The sequence below is a fragment of the Schistocerca gregaria genome, unplaced genomic scaffold (genome assembly GCF_023897955.1).
Source record: "Schistocerca gregaria isolate iqSchGreg1 unplaced genomic scaffold, iqSchGreg1.2 ptg000445l, whole genome shotgun sequence".
In the NCBI taxonomy this organism is placed as follows: domain Eukaryota; kingdom Metazoa; phylum Arthropoda; class Insecta; order Orthoptera; family Acrididae; genus Schistocerca; species Schistocerca gregaria.
In genome coordinates this window covers 475,721-492,344 of record NW_026061867.1, presented here as the reverse complement: position 1 = coordinate 492,344, position 16,624 = coordinate 475,721, and the positions used below count along the sequence as shown (strand labels likewise).

Genomic DNA, 16,624 nt, shown 5'->3' with positions numbered 1-16,624 from the left:
CTCTCCAACGTGTGTGAGGCAGTATCTAGCAGATACACGCGGTAAAACGTTTGACTTGCGTTTGCTCATTAATTGCTACACGTCATCGTCTGCAAGCTAAAATAATCACATCTGCACTGCCCAGAGAGGCGACACTTGCACTGACACCTGGTGGACGGTTGTGAGACGAGGAGATGAGCTGTGGCTTCTGGGCACGACTGTAGCGCTGCACCCTGGAGCCAAGAACACTGCACCTTGCTGGCGGCCCACGTGTTTAGTAGTGACGCAACTGCTAGGATGCAGCTGAACGTCCATCTTCTGAGAGCGAGAAAATTTCCGCAGTCGGCAGGACTCGAACCTACGCTCCCAGAGGGAATCTGATTTCAAGTCAGACGCCTTAACCACTCGGCCACGACTGCACGTCTCAGAAGCGTCTCTCGACAACTGAAACTACCACCTTTGCAAGCAATCTCATGGCAGAAGGCAGCATGGGCTCACTCTTTTCTGTAGTGATTCCACTGCCAGCACATTAGACGTTACGAAAGTGTATTAATTTTCGCCCCGACAGGGACTAGAACCCAGGACCCTTTGGTTGAAAACCTAACGCTCTACCGACTGAGCTATCCGCACCCACGCACGAGCATTGTCATACAGCTGCGTCGTGTGCGAGTGATTCGCATGTCGTAATTGCTGGCTTGTGGCTCCAATGGCGACTTCACCGACTTCCCACTGACGCGCCGCTGACGCTAGTTTTCTGGCGTCTTAAGCGATGGACATACTTGCAAGTAGCTGCGAGATCATTGAAAAGAAACGCGGCGCCATTGCTTTTGCCGCACTCGACTGATTGAATTGCAATTCCTAAAAAGGAATGAACCTTCGCTCTGTCCAACAATTTCAAGCACGTGTGTGTACTCACGAACTCGGCGAAGGCGCGAGAAAATGACGGGGGCGCACTCGTGGGCCTGCGACGGCTTCCTGCAGTCACATCGTCAGTGCGAGGTGGACCGGTAGGCACAGGAAGCAGCGGCCGTCGTGAAACTCAGCATTCTTAAACGGAAATTTTCGTCTTGTTTAGAATGGCGTCATTGGTTTGCACGCTCATTCATGCGTGTGAAAGTATTTGCTGCTCTTTACGCAGAATCGCACGCAGCCGGCGGGATTCGAAACTACTTTCGAGTCAGACGCCTTAACCACTCGGCCACGGCTGCCCCGAACGCAGCGTTCTCCCGACACGTGCAAATTGAACCGTTTAAAGCACTGTGGTGTCAGAAAACGGCGTTGCTGCATTCTTTTCCGTAGTGTTTCCACCACTACCAGAGGAAACGCTACCAAATTATTAAAATTTCCGCCCGAACAGGGACTTGAACCCTGGACCCTTAGGTTAAAAAGCCTAATGCTCTACCGACTGAGCTATGCGGGCTCACAACGCCTTATGAAACATCTCACGATGCACAACGACACATTGACTCATGTCCTTTACTGTTGTGCAATCGCTGCATGGAGCTGTTAGTAGTTAAACGTCGCCTGAATGCTGTCTGCAAACTTATCGCGCAAAGCTCGTAACAGACCATCGAACAATGTTGACACACGATGCAAAAACAAACTGCAGCAGTCGTTACGTCTCATACGTTGGAGTAGAGGATTTACGTGTTTTGTCGACACTCATCGGGCAATTGGAAAATTCACAAGCACTTCGAATGCAATGTTTCCCACGTTTTCGCTCATTTCACGGTTCCGCTGGAGACGTTCTTCACCTCCTGGCACAAAACAGGGAACGCAGTCGGTAGGACGTTTTTTTATTTTCTTACTTCTCAGAGAGTTGCCTACTGTGTTCCTCTTATGGCAAGCACTAGACAACCAGAACAGTTACAGAAGAGAGTCATGTCCGTTCTCGGCTCTAGTTACATTACCACAAAGTCAGAGCAATTCCATTGGCGTCGGCTGCAAAACGAAGCCGTGCCGAAACCCGGGATCGAACCAGGGACCTTTAGATCTTCAGTCTAACGCTCTCCCAACTGAGCTATTTCGGCTGACGTACAGCGCCCCTCTTTTGCACGTCTGCCCCGTTGTCAATTTCACAGTCATCTTCGTCTGAAAGAACACAGGGACGCCGAAAGGCGAACAGCAGATGCAGTAAAGTACCACACACATTTCTTCTGCTTCCATCGTCGTAACTAGCAAACATGTCGACTCGATTCATGTAATATTGACTTCGCTGATGCTAGAAAAGCTGTGCTATATCGATGCCACGTGCAACTAGTGTGCAGAGAACGAGGCAGAGGAAGGAGTGAGCCTCTCCAACGTGTGTGAGGCAGTATCTAGCAGATACACGCGGTAAAACGTTTGACTTGCGTTTGCTCATTAATTGCTACACGTCATCGTCTGCAAGCTAAAATAATCACATCTGCACTGCCCAGAGAGGCGACACTTGCACTGACACCTGGTGGACGGTTGTGAGACGAGGAGATGAGCTGTGGCTTCTGGGCACGACTGTAGCGCTGCACCCTGGAGCCAAGAACACTGCACCTTGCTGGCGGCCCACGTGTTTAGTAGTGACGCAACTGCTAGGATGCAGCTGAACGTCCATCTTCTGAGAGCGAGAAAATTTCCGCAGTCGGCAGGACTCGAACCTACGCTCCCAGAGGGAATCTGATTTCAAGTCAGACGCCTTAACCACTCGGCCACGACTGCACGTCTCAGAAGCGTCTCTCGACAACTGAAACTCCCACCTTTGCAAGCAATCTCATGGCAGAAGGCAGCATGGGCTCACTCTTTTCTGTAGTGATTCCACTGCCAGCACATTAGACGTTACGAAAGTGTATTAATTTTCGCCCCGACAGGGACTAGAACCCAGGACCCTTTGGTTGAAAACCTAACGCTCTACCGACTGAGCTATCCGCACCCACGCACGAGCATTGTCATACAGCTGCGTCGTGTGCGAGTGATTCGCATGTCGTAATTGCTGGCTTGTGGCTCCAATGGCGACTTCACCGACTTCCCACTGACGCGCCGCTGACGCTAGTTTTCTGGCGTCTTAAGCGATGGACATACTTGCAAGTAGCTGCGAGATCATTGAAAAGAAACGCGGCGCCATTGCTTTTGCCGCACTCGACTGATTGAATTGCAATTCCTAAAAAGGAATGAACCTTCGCTCTGTCCAACAATTTCAAGCACGTGTGTGTACTCACGAACTCGGCGAAGGCGCGAGAAAATGACGGGGGCGCACTCGTGGGCCTGCGACGGCTTCCTGCAGTCACATCGTCAGTGCGAGGTGGACCGGTAGGCACAGGAAGCAGCGGCCGTCGTGAAACTCAGCATTCTTAAACGGAAATTTTCGTCTTGTTTAGAATGGCGTCATTGGTTTGCACGCTCATTCATGCGTGTGAAAGTATTTGCTGCTCTTTACGCAGAATCGCACGCAGCCGGCGGGATTCGAAACTACTTTCGAGTCAGACGCCTTAACCACTCGGCCACGGCTGCCCCGAACGCAGCGTTCTCCCGACACGTGCAAATTGAACCGTTTAAAGCACTGTGGTGTCAGAAAACGGCGTTGCTGCATTCTTTTCCGTAGTGTTTCCACCACTACCAGAGGAAACGCTACCAAATTATTAAAATTTCCGCCCGAACAGGGACTTGAACCCTGGACCCTTAGGTTAAAAAGCCTAATGCTCTACCGACTGAGCTATGCGGGCTCACAACGCCTTATGAAACATCTCACGATGCACAACGACACATTGACTCATGTCCTTTACTGTTGTGCAATCGCTGCATGGAGCTGTTAGTAGTTAAACGTCGCCTGAATGCTGTCTGCAAACTTATCGCGCAAAGCTCGTAACAGACCATCGAACAATGTTGACACACGATGCAAAAACAAACTGCAGCAGTCGTTACGTCTCATACGTTGGAGTAGAGGATTTACGTGTTTTGTCGACACTCATCGGGCAATTGGAAAATTCACAAGCACTTCGAATGCAATGTTTCCCACGTTTTCGCTCATTTCACGGTTCCGCTGGAGACGTTCTTCACCTCCTGGCACAAAACAGGGAACGCAGTCGGTAGGACGTTTTTTTATTTTCTTACTTCTCAGAGAGTTGCCTACTGTGTTCCTCTTATGGCAAGCACTAGACAACCAGAACAGTTACAGAAGAGAGTCATGTCCGTTCTCGGCTCTAGTTACATTACCACAAAGTCAGAGCAATTCCATTGGCGTCGGCTGCAAAACGAAGCCGTGCCGAAACCCGGGATCGAACCAGGGACCTTTAGATCTTCAGTCTAACGCTCTCCCAACTGAGCTATTTCGGCTGACGTACAGCGCCCCTCTTTTGCACGTCTGCCCCGTTGTCAATTTCACAGTCATCTTCGTCTGAAAGAACACAGGGACGCCGAAAGGCGAACAGCAGATGCAGTAAAGTACCACACACATTTCTTCTGCTTCCATCGTCGTAACTAGCAAACATGTCGACTCGATTCATGTAATATTGACTTCGCTGATGCTAGAAAAGCTGTGCTATATCGATGCCACGTGCAACTAGTGTGCAGAGAACGAGGCAGAGGAAGGAGTGAGCCTCTCCAACGTGTGTGAGGCAGTATCTAGCAGATACACGCGGTAAAACGTTTGACTTGCGTTTGCTCATTAATTGCTACACGTCATCGTCTGCAAGCTAAAATAATCACATCTGCACTGCCCAGAGAGGCGACACTTGCACTGACACCTGGTGGACGGTTGTGAGACGAGGAGATGAGCTGTGGCTTCTGGGCACGACTGTAGCGCTGCACCCTGGAGCCAAGAACACTGCACCTTGCTGGCGGCCCACGTGTTTAGTAGTGACGCAACTGCTAGGATGCAGCTGAACGTCCATCTTCTGAGAGCGAGAAAATTTCCGCAGTCGGCAGGACTCGAACCTACGCTCCCAGAGGGAATCTGATTTCAAGTCAGACGCCTTAACCACTCGGCCACGACTGCACGTCTCAGAAGCGTCTCTCGACAACTGAAACTCCCACCTTTGCAAGCAATCTCATGGCAGAAGGCAGCATGGGCTCACTCTTTTCTGTAGTGATTCCACTGCCAGCACATTAGACGTTACGAAAGTGTATTAATTTTCGCCCCGACAGGGACTAGAACCCAGGACCCTTTGGTTGAAAACCTAACGCTCTACCGACTGAGCTATCCGCACCCACGCACGAGCATTGTCATACAGCTGCGTCGTGTGCGAGTGATTCGCATGTCGTAATTGCTGGCTTGTGGCTCCAATGGCGACTTCACCGACTTCCCACTGACGCGCCGCTGACGCTAGTTTTCTGGCGTCTTAAGCGATGGACATACTTGCAAGTAGCTGCGAGATCATTGAAAAGAAACGCGGCGCCATTGCTTTTGCCGCACTCGACTGATTGAATTGCAATTCCTAAAAAGGAATGAACCTTCGCTCTGTCCAACAATTTCAAGCACGTGTGTGTACTCACGAACTCGGCGAAGGCGCGAGAAAATGACGGGGGCGCACTCGTGGGCCTGCGACGGCTTCCTGCAGTCACATCGTCAGTGCGAGGTGGACCGGTAGGCACAGGAAGCAGCGGCCGTCGTGAAACTCAGCATTCTTAAACGGAAATTTTCGTCTTGTTTAGAATGGCGTCATTGGTTTGCACGCTCATTCATGCGTGTGAAAGTATTTGCTGCTCTTTACGCAGAATCGCACGCAGCCGGCGGGATTCGAAACTACTTTCGAGTCAGACGCCTTAACCACTCGGCCACGGCTGCCCCGAACGCAGCGTTCTCCCGACACGTGCAAATTGAACCGTTTAAAGCACTGTGGTGTCAGAAAACGGCGTTGCTGCATTCTTTTCCGTAGTGTTTCCACCACTACCAGAGGAAACGCTACCAAATTATTAAAATTTCCGCCCGAACAGGGACTTGAACCCTGGACCCTTAGGTTAAAAGCCTAATGCTCTACCGACTGAGCTATCCGGGCTCACAACGCCTTATGAAACATCTCACGATGCACAACGACACATTGACTCATGTCCTTTACTGTTGTGCAATCGCTGCATGGAGCTGTTAGTAGTTAAACGTCGCCTGAATGCTGTCTGCAAACTTATCGCGCAAAGCTCGTAACAGACCATCGAACAATGTTGACACACGATGCAAAAACAAACTGCAGCAGTCGTTACGTCTCATACGTTGGAGTAGAGGATTTACGTGTTTTGTCGACACTCATCGGGCAATTGGAAAATTCACAAGCACTTCGAATGCAATGTTTCCCACGTTTTCGCTCATTTCACGGTTCCGCTGGAGACGTTCTTCACCTCCTGGCACAAAACAGGGAACGCAGTCGGTAGGACGTTTTTTTATTTTCTTACTTCTCAGAGAGTTGCCTACTGTGTTCCTCTTATGGCAAGCACTAGACAACCAGAACAGTTACAGAAGAGAGTCATGTCCGTTCTCGGCTCTAGTTACATTATCACAAAGTCAGAGCAATTCCATTGGCGTCGGCTGCAAAACGAAGCCGTGCCGCAACCCGGGATCGAACCAGGGACCTTTAGATCTTCAGTCTAACGCTCTCCCAACTGAGCTATTTCGGCTGACGTACAGCGCCCCCCTTTTGCACGTCTGCCCCGTTGTCAATTTCACAGTCATCTTCGTCTGAAAGAACACAGGGACGCCGAAAGGCGGACAGCAGATGCAGTAAAGTACCACACACATTTCTTCTGCTTCCATCGTCGTAACTAGCAAACATGTCGACTCGATTCATGTAATATTGACTTCGCTGATGCTAGAAAAGCTGTGCTATATCGATGCCACGTGCAACTAGTGTGCAGAGAACGAGGCAGAGGAAGGAGTGAGCCTCTCCAACGTGTGTGAGGCAGTATCTAGCAGATACACGCGGTAAAACGTTTGACTTGCGTTTGCTCATTAATTGCTACACGTCATCGTCTGCAAGCTAAAATAATCACATCTGCACTGCCCAGAGAGGCGACACTTGCACTGACACCTGGTGGACGGTTGTGAGACGAGGAGATGAGCTGTGGCTTCTGGGCACGACTGTAGCGCTGCACCCTGGAGCCAAGAACACTGCACCTTGCTGGCGGCCCACGTGTTTAGTAGTGACGCAACTGCTAGGATGCAGCTGAACGTCCATCTTCTGAGAGCGAGAAAATTTCCGCAGTCGGCAGGACTCGAACCTACGCTCCCAGAGGGAATCTGATTTCAAGTCAGACGCCTTAACCACTCGGCCACGACTGCACGTCTCAGAAGCGTCTCTCGACAACTGAAACTCCCACCTTTGCAAGCAATCTCATGGCAGAAGGCAGCATGGGCTCACTCTTTTCTGTAGTGATTCCACTGCCAGCACATTAGACGTTACGAAAGTGTATTAATTTTCGCCCCGACAGGGACTAGAACCCAGGACCCTTTGGTTGAAAACCTAACGCTCTACCGACTGAGCTATCCGCACCCACGCACGAGCATTGTCATACAGCTGCGTCGTGTGCGAGTGATTCGCATGTCGTAATTGCTGGCTTGTGGCTCCAATGGCGACTTCACCGACTTCCCACTGACGCGCCGCTGACGCTAGTTTTCTGGCGTCTTAAGGGATGGACATACTTGCAAGTAGCTGCGAGATCATTGAAAAGAAACGCGGCGCCATTGCTTTTGCCGCACTCGACTGATTGAATTGCAATTCCTAAAAAGGAATGAACCTTCGCTCTGTCCAACAATTTCAAGCACGTGTGTGTACTCACGAACTCGGCGAAGGCGCGAGAAAATGACGGGGGCGCACTCGTGGGCCTGCGACGGCTTCCTGCAGTCACATCGTCAGTGCGAGGTGGACCGGTAGGCACAGGAAGCAGCGGCCGTCGTGAAACTCAGCATTCTTAAACGGAAATTTTCGTCTTGTTTAGAATGGCGTCATTGGTTTGCACGCTCATTCATGCGTGTGAAAGTATTTGCTGCTCTTTACGCAGAATCGCACGCAGCCGGCGGGATTCGAAACTACTTTCGAGTCAGACGCCTTAACCACTCGGCCACGGCTGCCCCGAACGCAGCGTTCTCCCGACACGTGCAAATTGAACCGTTTAAAGCACTGTGGTGTCAGAAAACGGCGTTGCTGCATTCTTTTCCGTAGTGTTTCCACCACTACCAGAGGAAACGCTACCAAATTATTAAAATTTCCGCCCGAACAGGGACTTGAACCCTGGACCCTTAGGTTAAAAAGCCTAATGCTCTACCGACTGAGCTATCCGGGCTCACAACGCCTTATGAAACATCTCACGATGCACAACGACACATTGACTCATGTCCTTTACTGTTGTGCAATCGCTGCATGGAGCTGTTAGTAGTTAAACGTCGCCTGAATGCTGTCTGCAAACTTATCGCGCAAAGCTCGTAACAGACCATCGAACAATGTTGACACACGATGCAAAAACAAACTGCAGCAGTCGTTACGTCTCATACGTTGGAGTAGAGGATTTACGTGTTTTGTCGACACTCATCGGGCAATTGGAAAATTCACAAGCACTTCGAATGCAATGTTTCCCACGTTTTCGCTCATTTCACGGTTCCGCTGGAGACGTTCTTCACCTCCTGGCACAAAACAGGGAACGCAGTCGGTAGGACGTTTTTTTATTTTCTTACTTCTCAGAGAGTTGCCTACTGTGTTCCTCTTATGGCAAGCACTAGACAACCAGAACAGTTACAGAAGAGAGTCATGTCCGTTCTCGGCTCTAGTTACATTATCACAAAGTCAGAGCAATTCCATTGGCGTCGGCTGCAAAACGAAGCCGTGCCGCAACCCGGGATCGAACCAGGGACCTTTAGATCTTCAGTCTAACGCTCTCCCAACTGAGCTATTTCGGCTGACGTACAGCGCCCCTCTTTTGCACGTCTGCCCCGTTGTCAATTTCACAGTCATCTTCGTCTGAAAGAACACAGGGACGCCGAAAGGCGAACAGCAGATGCAGTAAAGTACCACACACATTTCTTCTGCTTCCATCGTCGTAACTAGCAAACATGTCGACTCGATTCATGTAATATTGACTTCGCTGATGCTAGAAAAGCTGTGCTATATCGATGCCACGTGCAACTAGTGTGCAGAGAACGAGGCAGAGGAAGGAGTGAGCCTCTCCAACGTGTGTGAGGCAGTATCTAGCAGATACACGCGGTAAAACGTTTGACTTGCGTTTGCTCATTAATTGCTACACGTCATCGTCTGCAAGCTAAAATAATCACATCTGCACTGCCCAGAGAGGCGACACTTGCACTGACACCTGGTGGACGGTTGTGAGACGAGGAGATGAGCTGTGGCTTCTGGGCACGACTGTAGCGCTGCACCCTGGAGCCAAGAACACTGCACCTTGCTGGCGGCCCACGTGTTTAGTAGTGACGCAACTGCTAGGATGCAGCTGAACGTCCATCTTCTGAGAGCGAGAAAATTTCCGCAGTCGGCAGGACTCGAACCTACGCTCCCAGAGGGAATCTGATTTCAAGTCAGACGCCTTAACCACTCGGCCACGACTGCACGTCTCAGAAGCGTCTCTCGACAACTGAAACTCCCACCTTTGCAAGCAATCTCATGGCAGAAGGCAGCATGGGCTCACTCTTTTCTGTAGTGATTCCACTGCCAGCACATTAGACGTTACGAAAGTGTATTAATTTTCGCCCCGACAGGGACTAGAACCCAGGACCCTTTGGTTGAAAACCTAACGCTCTACCGACTGAGCTATCCGCACCCACGCACGAGCATTGTCATACAGCTGCGTCGTGTGCGAGTGATTCGCATGTCGTAATTGCTGGCTTGTGGCTCCAATGGCGACTTCACCGACTTCCCACTGACGCGCCGCTGACGCTAGTTTTCTGGCGTCTTAAGGGATGGACATACTTGCAAGTAGCTGCGAGATCATTGAAAAGAAACGCGGCGCCATTGCTTTTGCCGCACTCGACTGATTGAATTGCAATTCCTAAAAAGGAATGAACCTTCGCTCTGTCCAACAATTTCAAGCACGTGTGTGTACTCACGAACTCGGCGAAGGCGCGAGAAAATGACGGGGGCGCACTCGTGGGCCTGCGACGGCTTCCTGCAGTCACATCGTCAGTGCGAGGTGGACCGGTAGGCACAGGAAGCAGCGGCCGTCGTGAAACTCAGCATTCTTAAACGGAAATTTTCGTCTTGTTTAGAATGGCGTCATTGGTTTGCACGCTCATTCATGCGTGTGAAAGTATTTGCTGCTCTTTACGCAGAATCGCACGCAGCCGGCGGGATTCGAAACTACTTTCGAGTCAGACGCCTTAACCACTCGGCCACGGCTGCCCCGAACGCAGCGTTCTCCCGACACGTGCAAATTGAACCGTTTAAAGCACTGTGGTGTCAGAAAACGGCGTTGCTGCATTCTTTTCCGTAGTGTTTCCACCACTACCAGAGGAAACGCTACCAAATTATTAAAATTTCCGCCCGAACAGGGACTTGAACCCTGGACCCTTAGGTTAAAAGCCTAATGCTCTACCGACTGAGCTATCCGGGCTCACAACGCCTTATGAAACATCTCACGATGCACAACGACACATTGACTCATGTCCTTTACTGTTGTGCAATCGCTGCATGGAGCTGTTAGTAGTTAAACGTCGCCTGAATGCTGTCTGCAAACTTATCGCGCAAAGCTCGTAACAGACCATCGAACAATGTTGACACACGATGCAAAAACAAACTGCAGCAGTCGTTACGTCTCATACGTTGGAGTAGAGGATTTACGTGTTTTGTCGACACTCATCGGGCAATTGGAAAATTCACAAGCACTTCGAATGCAATGTTTCCCACGTTTTCGCTCATTTCACGGTTCCGCTGGAGACGTTCTTCACCTCCTGGCACAAAACAGGGAACGCAGTCGGTAGGACGTTTTTTTATTTTCTTACTTCTCAGAGAGTTGCCTACTGTGTTCCTCTTATGGCAAGCACTAGACAACCAGAACAGTTACAGAAGAGAGTCATGTCCGTTCTCGGCTCTAGTTACATTATCACAAAGTCAGAGCAATTCCATTGGCGTCGGCTGCAAAACGAAGCCGTGCCGCAACCCGGGATCGAACCAGGGACCTTTAGATCTTCAGTCTAACGCTCTCCCAACTGAGCTATTTCGGCTGACGTACAGCGCCCCCCTTTTGCACGTCTGCCCCGTTGTCAATTTCACAGTCATCTTCGTCTGAAAGAACACAGGGACGCCGAAAGGCGGACAGCAGATGCAGTAAAGTACCACACACATTTCTTCTGCTTCCATCGTCGTAACTAGCAAACATGTCGACTCGATTCATGTAATATTGACTTCGCTGATGCTAGAAAAGCTGTGCTATATCGATGCCACGTGCAACTAGTGTGCAGAGAACGAGGCAGAGGAAGGAGTGAGCCTCTCCAACGTGTGTGAGGCAGTATCTAGCAGATACACGCGGTAAAACGTTTGACTTGCGTTTGCTCATTAATTGCTACACGTCATCGTCTGCAAGCTAAAATAATCACATCTGCACTGCCCAGAGAGGCGACACTTGCACTGACACCTGGTGGACGGTTGTGAGACGAGGAGATGAGCTGTGGCTTCTGGGCACGACTGTAGCGCTGCACCCTGGAGCCAAGAACACTGCACCTTGCTGGCGGCCCACGTGTTTAGTAGTGACGCAACTGCTAGGATGCAGCTGAACGTCCATCTTCTGAGAGCGAGAAAATTTCCGCAGTCGGCAGGACTCGAACCTACGCTCCCAGAGGGAATCTGATTTCAAGTCAGACGCCTTAACCACTCGGCCACGACTGCACGTCTCAGAAGCGTCTCTCGACAACTGAAACTCCCACCTTTGCAAGCAATCTCATGGCAGAAGGCAGCATGGGCTCACTCTTTTCTGTAGTGATTCCACTGCCAGCACATTAGACGTTACGAAAGTGTATTAATTTTCGCCCCGACAGGGACTAGAACCCAGGACCCTTTGGTTGAAAACCTAACGCTCTACCGACTGAGCTATCCGCACCCACGCACGAGCATTGTCATACAGCTGCGTCGTGTGCGAGTGATTCGCATGTCGTAATTGCTGGCTTGTGGCTCCAATGGCGACTTCACCGACTTCCCACTGACGCGCCGCTGACGCTAGTTTTCTGGCGTCTTAAGGGATGGACATACTTGCAAGTAGCTGCGAGATCATTGAAAAGAAACGCGGCGCCATTGCTTTTGCCGCACTCGACTGATTGAATTGCAATTCCTAAAAAGGAATGAACCTTCGCTCTGTCCAACAATTTCAAGCACGTGTGTGTACTCACGAACTCGGCGAAGGCGCGAGAAAATGACGGGGGCGCACTCGTGGGCCTGCGACGGCTTCCTGCAGTCACATCGTCAGTGCGAGGTGGACCGGTAGGCACAGGAAGCAGCGGCCGTCGTGAAACTCAGCATTCTTAAACGGAAATTTTCGTCTTGTTTAGAATGGCGTCATTGGTTTGCACGCTCATTCATGCGTGTGAAAGTATTTGCTGCTCTTTACGCAGAATCGCACGCAGCCGGCGGGATTCGAAACTACTTTCGAGTCAGACGCCTTAACCACTCGGCCACGGCTGCCCCGAACGCAGCGTTCTCCCGACACGTGCAAATTGAACCGTTTAAAGCACTGTGGTGTCAGAAAACGGCGTTGCTGCATTCTTTTCCGTAGTGTTTCCACCACTACCAGAGGAAACGCTACCAAATTATTAAAATTTCCGCCCGAACAGGGACTTGAACCCTGGACCCTTAGGTTAAAAGCCTAATGCTCTACCGACTGAGCTATCCGGGCTCACAACGCCTTATGAAACATCTCACGATGCACAACGACACATTGACTCATGTCCTTTACTGTTGTGCAATCGCTGCATGGAGCTGTTAGTAGTTAAACGTCGCCTGAATGCTGTCTGCAAACTTATCGCGCAAAGCTCGTAACAGACCATCGAACAATGTTGACACACGATGCAAAAACAAACTGCAGCAGTCGTTACGTCTCATACGTTGGAGTAGAGGATTTACGTGTTTTGTCGACACTCATCGGGCAATTGGAAAATTCACAAGCACTTCGAATGCAATGTTTCCCACGTTTTCGCTCATTTCACGGTTCCGCTGGAGACGTTCTTCACCTCCTGGCACAAAACAGGGAACGCAGTCGGTAGGACGTTTTTTTATTTTCTTACTTCTCAGAGAGTTGCCTACTGTGTTCCTCTTATGGCAAGCACTAGACAACCAGAACAGTTACAGAAGAGAGTCATGTCCGTTCTCGGCTCTAGTTACATTATCACAAAGTCAGAGCAATTCCATTGGCGTCGGCTGCAAAACGAAGCCGTGCCGCAACCCGGGATCGAACCAGGGACCTTTAGATCTTCAGTCTAACGCTCTCCCAACTGAGCTATTTCGGCTGACGTACAGCGCCCCTCTTTTGCACGTCTGCCCCGTTGTCAATTTCACAGTCATCTTCGTCTGAAAGAACACAGGGACGCCGAAAGGCGAACAGCAGATGCAGTAAAGTACCACACACATTTCTTCTGCTTCCATCGTCGTAACTAGCAAACATGTCGACTCGATTCATGTAATATTGACTTCGCTGATGCTAGAAAAGCTGTGCTATATCGATGCCACGTGCAACTAGTGTGCAGAGAACGAGGCAGAGGAAGGAGTGAGCCTCTCCAACGTGTGTGAGGCAGTATCTAGCAGATACACGCGGTAAAACGTTTGACTTGCGTTTGCTCATTAATTGCTACACGTCATCGTCTGCAAGCTAAAATAATCACATCTGCACTGCCCAGAGAGGCGACACTTGCACTGACACCTGGTGGACGGTTGTGAGACGAGGAGATGAGCTGTGGCTTCTGGGCACGACTGTAGCGCTGCACCCTGGAGCCAAGAACACTGCACCTTGCTGGCGGCCCACGTGTTTAGTAGTGACGCAACTGCTAGGATGCAGCTGAACGTCCATCTTCTGAGAGCGAGAAAATTTCCGCAGTCGGCAGGACTCGAACCTACGCTCCCAGAGGGAATCTGATTTCAAGTCAGACGCCTTAACCACTCGGCCACGACTGCACGTCTCAGAAGCGTCTCTCGACAACTGAAACTCCCACCTTTGCAAGCAATCTCATGGCAGAAGGCAGCATGGGCTCACTCTTTTCTGTAGTGATTCCACTGCCAGCACATTAGACGTTACGAAAGTGTATTAATTTTCGCCCCGACAGGGACTAGAACCCAGGACCCTTTGGTTGAAAACCTAACGCTCTACCGACTGAGCTATCCGCACCCACGCACGAGCATTGTCATACAGCTGCGTCGTGTGCGAGTGATTCGCATGTCGTAATTGCTGGCTTGTGGCTCCAATGGCGACTTCACCGACTTCCCACTGACGCGCCGCTGACGCTAGTTTTCTGGCGTCTTAAGGGATGGACATACTTGCAAGTAGCTGCGAGATCATTGAAAAGAAACGCGGCGCCATTGCTTTTGCCGCACTCGACTGATTGAATTGCAATTCCTAAAAAGGAATGAACCTTCGCTCTGTCCAACAATTTCAAGCACGTGTGTGTACTCACGAACTCGGCGAAGGCGCGAGAAAATGACGGGGGCGCACTCGTGGGCCTGCGACGGCTTCCTGCAGTCACATCGTCAGTGCGAGGTGGACCGGTAGGCACAGGAAGCAGCGGCCGTCGTGAAACTCAGCATTCTTAAACGGAAATTTTCGTCTTGTTTAGAATGGCGTCATTGGTTTGCACGCTCATTCATGCGTGTGAAAGTATTTGCTGCTCTTTACGCAGAATCGCACGCAGCCGGCGGGATTCGAAACTACTTTCGAGTCAGACGCCTTAACCACTCGGCCACGGCTGCCCCGAACGCAGCGTTCTCCCGACACGTGCAAATTGAACCGTTTAAAGCACTGTGGTGTCAGAAAACGGCGTTGCTGCATTCTTTTCCGTAGTGTTTCCACCACTACCAGAGGAAACGCTACCAAATTATTAAAATTTCCGCCCGAACAGGGACTTGAACCCTGGACCCTTAGGTTAAAAAGCCTAATGCTCTACCGACTGAGCTATCCGGGCTCACAACGCCTTATGAAACATCTCACGATGCACAACGACACATTGACTCATGTCCTTTACTGTTGTGCAATCGCTGCATGGAGCTGTTAGTAGTTAAACGTCGCCTGAATGCTGTCTGCAAACTTATCGCGCAAAGCTCGTAACAGACCATCGAACAATGTTGACACACGATGCAAAAACAAACTGCAGCAGTCGTTACGTCTCATACGTTGGAGTAGAGGATTTACGTGTTTTGTCGACACTCATCGGGCAATTGGAAAATTCACAAGCACTTCGAATGCAATGTTTCCCACGTTTTCGCTCATTTCACGGTTCCGCTGGAGACGTTCTTCACCTCCTGGCACAAAACAGGGAACGCAGTCGGTAGGACGTTTTTTTATTTTCTTACTTCTCAGAGAGTTGCCTACTGTGTTCCTCTTATGGCAAGCACTAGACAACCAGAACAGTTACAGAAGAGAGTCATGTCCGTTCTCGGCTCTAGTTACATTATCACAAAGTCAGAGCAATTCCATTGGCGTCGGCTGCAAAACGAAGCCGTGCCGAAACCCGGGATCGAACCAGGGACCTTTAGATCTTCAGTCTAACGCTCTCCCAACTGAGCTATTTCGGCTGACGTACAGCGCCCCTCTTTTGCACGTCTGCCCCGTTGTCAATTTCACAGTCATCTTCGTCTGAAAGAACACAGGGACGCCGAAAGGCGAACAGCAGATGCAGTAAAGTACCACACACATTTCTTCTGCTTCCATCGTCGTAACTAGCAAACATGTCGACTCGATTCATGTAATATTGACTTCGCTGATGCTAGAAAAGCTGTGCTATATCGATGCCACGTGCAACTAGTGTGCAGAGAACGAGGCAGAGGAAGGAGTGAGCCTCTCCAACGTGTGTGAGGCAGTATCGAGCAGATACACGCGGTAAAACGTTTGACTTGCGTTTGCTCATTAATTGCTACACGTCATCGTCTGCAAGCTAAAATAATCACATCTGCACTGCCCAGAGAGGCGACACTTGCACTGACACCTGGTGGACGGTTGTGAGACGAGGAGATGAGCTGTGGCTTCTGGGCACGACTGTAGCGCTGCACCCTGGAGCCAAGAACACTGCACCTTGCTGGCGGCCCACGTGTTTAGTAGTGACGCAACTGCTAGGATGCAGCTGAACGTCCATCTTCTGAGAGCGAGAAAATTTCCGCAGTCGGCAGGACTCGAACCTACGCTCCCAGAGGGAATCTGATTTCAAGTCAGACGCCTTAACCACTCGGCCACGACTGCACGTCTCAGAAGCGTCTCTCGACAACTGAAACTCCCACCTTTGCAAGCAATCTCATGGCAGAAGGCAGCATGGGCTCACTCTTTTCTGTAGTGATTCCACTGCCAGCACATTAGACGTTACGAAAGTGTATTAATTTTCGCCCCGACAGGGACTAGAACCCAGGACCCTTTGGTTGAAAACCTAACGCTCTACCGACTGAGCTATCCGCACCCACGCACGAGCATTGTCATACAGCTGCGTCGTGTGCGAGTGATTCGCATGTCGTAATTGCTGGCTTGTGGCTCCAATGGCGACTTCACCGACTTCCCACTGACGCGCCGCTGA

At 50.5% G+C, this 16,624-nt stretch overlaps 18 non-coding genes across 18 annotated transcripts; all 18 read right to left on the bottom strand.

Moving 5' to 3' along the window:
- Positions 1-316: 316 nt before the first annotated feature.
- Trnas-uga (transfer RNA serine (anticodon UGA)) lies at positions 317-398 on the bottom strand. The gene has a single exon. It is a non-coding gene; the product is annotated as a tRNA-Ser (tRNA).
- Positions 399-1,936: 1,538 nt separating this feature from the next.
- On the bottom strand, positions 1,937-2,009 carry Trnaf-gaa (transfer RNA phenylalanine (anticodon GAA)). Its single transcript has one exon. It is a non-coding gene; the product is annotated as a tRNA-Phe (tRNA).
- Positions 2,010-2,588: 579 nt separating this feature from the next.
- Trnas-uga (transfer RNA serine (anticodon UGA)) lies at positions 2,589-2,670 on the bottom strand. Its single transcript has one exon. It is a non-coding gene; the product is annotated as a tRNA-Ser (tRNA).
- A 1,538-nt stretch (positions 2,671-4,208) lies between these two features.
- Trnaf-gaa (transfer RNA phenylalanine (anticodon GAA)) lies at positions 4,209-4,281 on the bottom strand. Its single transcript has one exon. It is a non-coding gene; the product is annotated as a tRNA-Phe (tRNA).
- A 579-nt stretch (positions 4,282-4,860) lies between these two features.
- Trnas-uga (transfer RNA serine (anticodon UGA)) lies at positions 4,861-4,942 on the bottom strand. The gene has a single exon. It is a non-coding gene; the product is annotated as a tRNA-Ser (tRNA).
- A 927-nt stretch (positions 4,943-5,869) lies between these two features.
- On the bottom strand, positions 5,870-5,942 carry Trnak-uuu (transfer RNA lysine (anticodon UUU)). The gene has a single exon. It is a non-coding gene; the product is annotated as a tRNA-Lys (tRNA).
- A 537-nt stretch (positions 5,943-6,479) lies between these two features.
- Trnaf-gaa (transfer RNA phenylalanine (anticodon GAA)) lies at positions 6,480-6,552 on the bottom strand. The gene has a single exon. It is a non-coding gene; the product is annotated as a tRNA-Phe (tRNA).
- A 579-nt stretch (positions 6,553-7,131) lies between these two features.
- Positions 7,132-7,213, bottom strand: Trnas-uga (transfer RNA serine (anticodon UGA)). Its single transcript has one exon. It is a non-coding gene; the product is annotated as a tRNA-Ser (tRNA).
- A 1,538-nt stretch (positions 7,214-8,751) lies between these two features.
- Positions 8,752-8,824, bottom strand: Trnaf-gaa (transfer RNA phenylalanine (anticodon GAA)). The gene has a single exon. It is a non-coding gene; the product is annotated as a tRNA-Phe (tRNA).
- A 579-nt stretch (positions 8,825-9,403) lies between these two features.
- Positions 9,404-9,485, bottom strand: Trnas-uga (transfer RNA serine (anticodon UGA)). The gene has a single exon. It is a non-coding gene; the product is annotated as a tRNA-Ser (tRNA).
- A 927-nt stretch (positions 9,486-10,412) lies between these two features.
- Trnak-uuu (transfer RNA lysine (anticodon UUU)) lies at positions 10,413-10,485 on the bottom strand. Its single transcript has one exon. It is a non-coding gene; the product is annotated as a tRNA-Lys (tRNA).
- Positions 10,486-11,022: 537 nt separating this feature from the next.
- Trnaf-gaa (transfer RNA phenylalanine (anticodon GAA)) lies at positions 11,023-11,095 on the bottom strand. Its single transcript has one exon. It is a non-coding gene; the product is annotated as a tRNA-Phe (tRNA).
- Positions 11,096-11,674: 579 nt separating this feature from the next.
- Positions 11,675-11,756, bottom strand: Trnas-uga (transfer RNA serine (anticodon UGA)). The gene has a single exon. It is a non-coding gene; the product is annotated as a tRNA-Ser (tRNA).
- Positions 11,757-12,683: 927 nt separating this feature from the next.
- On the bottom strand, positions 12,684-12,756 carry Trnak-uuu (transfer RNA lysine (anticodon UUU)). The gene has a single exon. It is a non-coding gene; the product is annotated as a tRNA-Lys (tRNA).
- A 537-nt stretch (positions 12,757-13,293) lies between these two features.
- Trnaf-gaa (transfer RNA phenylalanine (anticodon GAA)) lies at positions 13,294-13,366 on the bottom strand. The gene has a single exon. It is a non-coding gene; the product is annotated as a tRNA-Phe (tRNA).
- Positions 13,367-13,945: 579 nt separating this feature from the next.
- Trnas-uga (transfer RNA serine (anticodon UGA)) lies at positions 13,946-14,027 on the bottom strand. The gene has a single exon. It is a non-coding gene; the product is annotated as a tRNA-Ser (tRNA).
- Positions 14,028-15,565: 1,538 nt separating this feature from the next.
- On the bottom strand, positions 15,566-15,638 carry Trnaf-gaa (transfer RNA phenylalanine (anticodon GAA)). Its single transcript has one exon. It is a non-coding gene; the product is annotated as a tRNA-Phe (tRNA).
- Positions 15,639-16,217: 579 nt separating this feature from the next.
- On the bottom strand, positions 16,218-16,299 carry Trnas-uga (transfer RNA serine (anticodon UGA)). The gene has a single exon. It is a non-coding gene; the product is annotated as a tRNA-Ser (tRNA).
- Between the last annotated feature and the right edge of the window lie 325 nt (positions 16,300-16,624).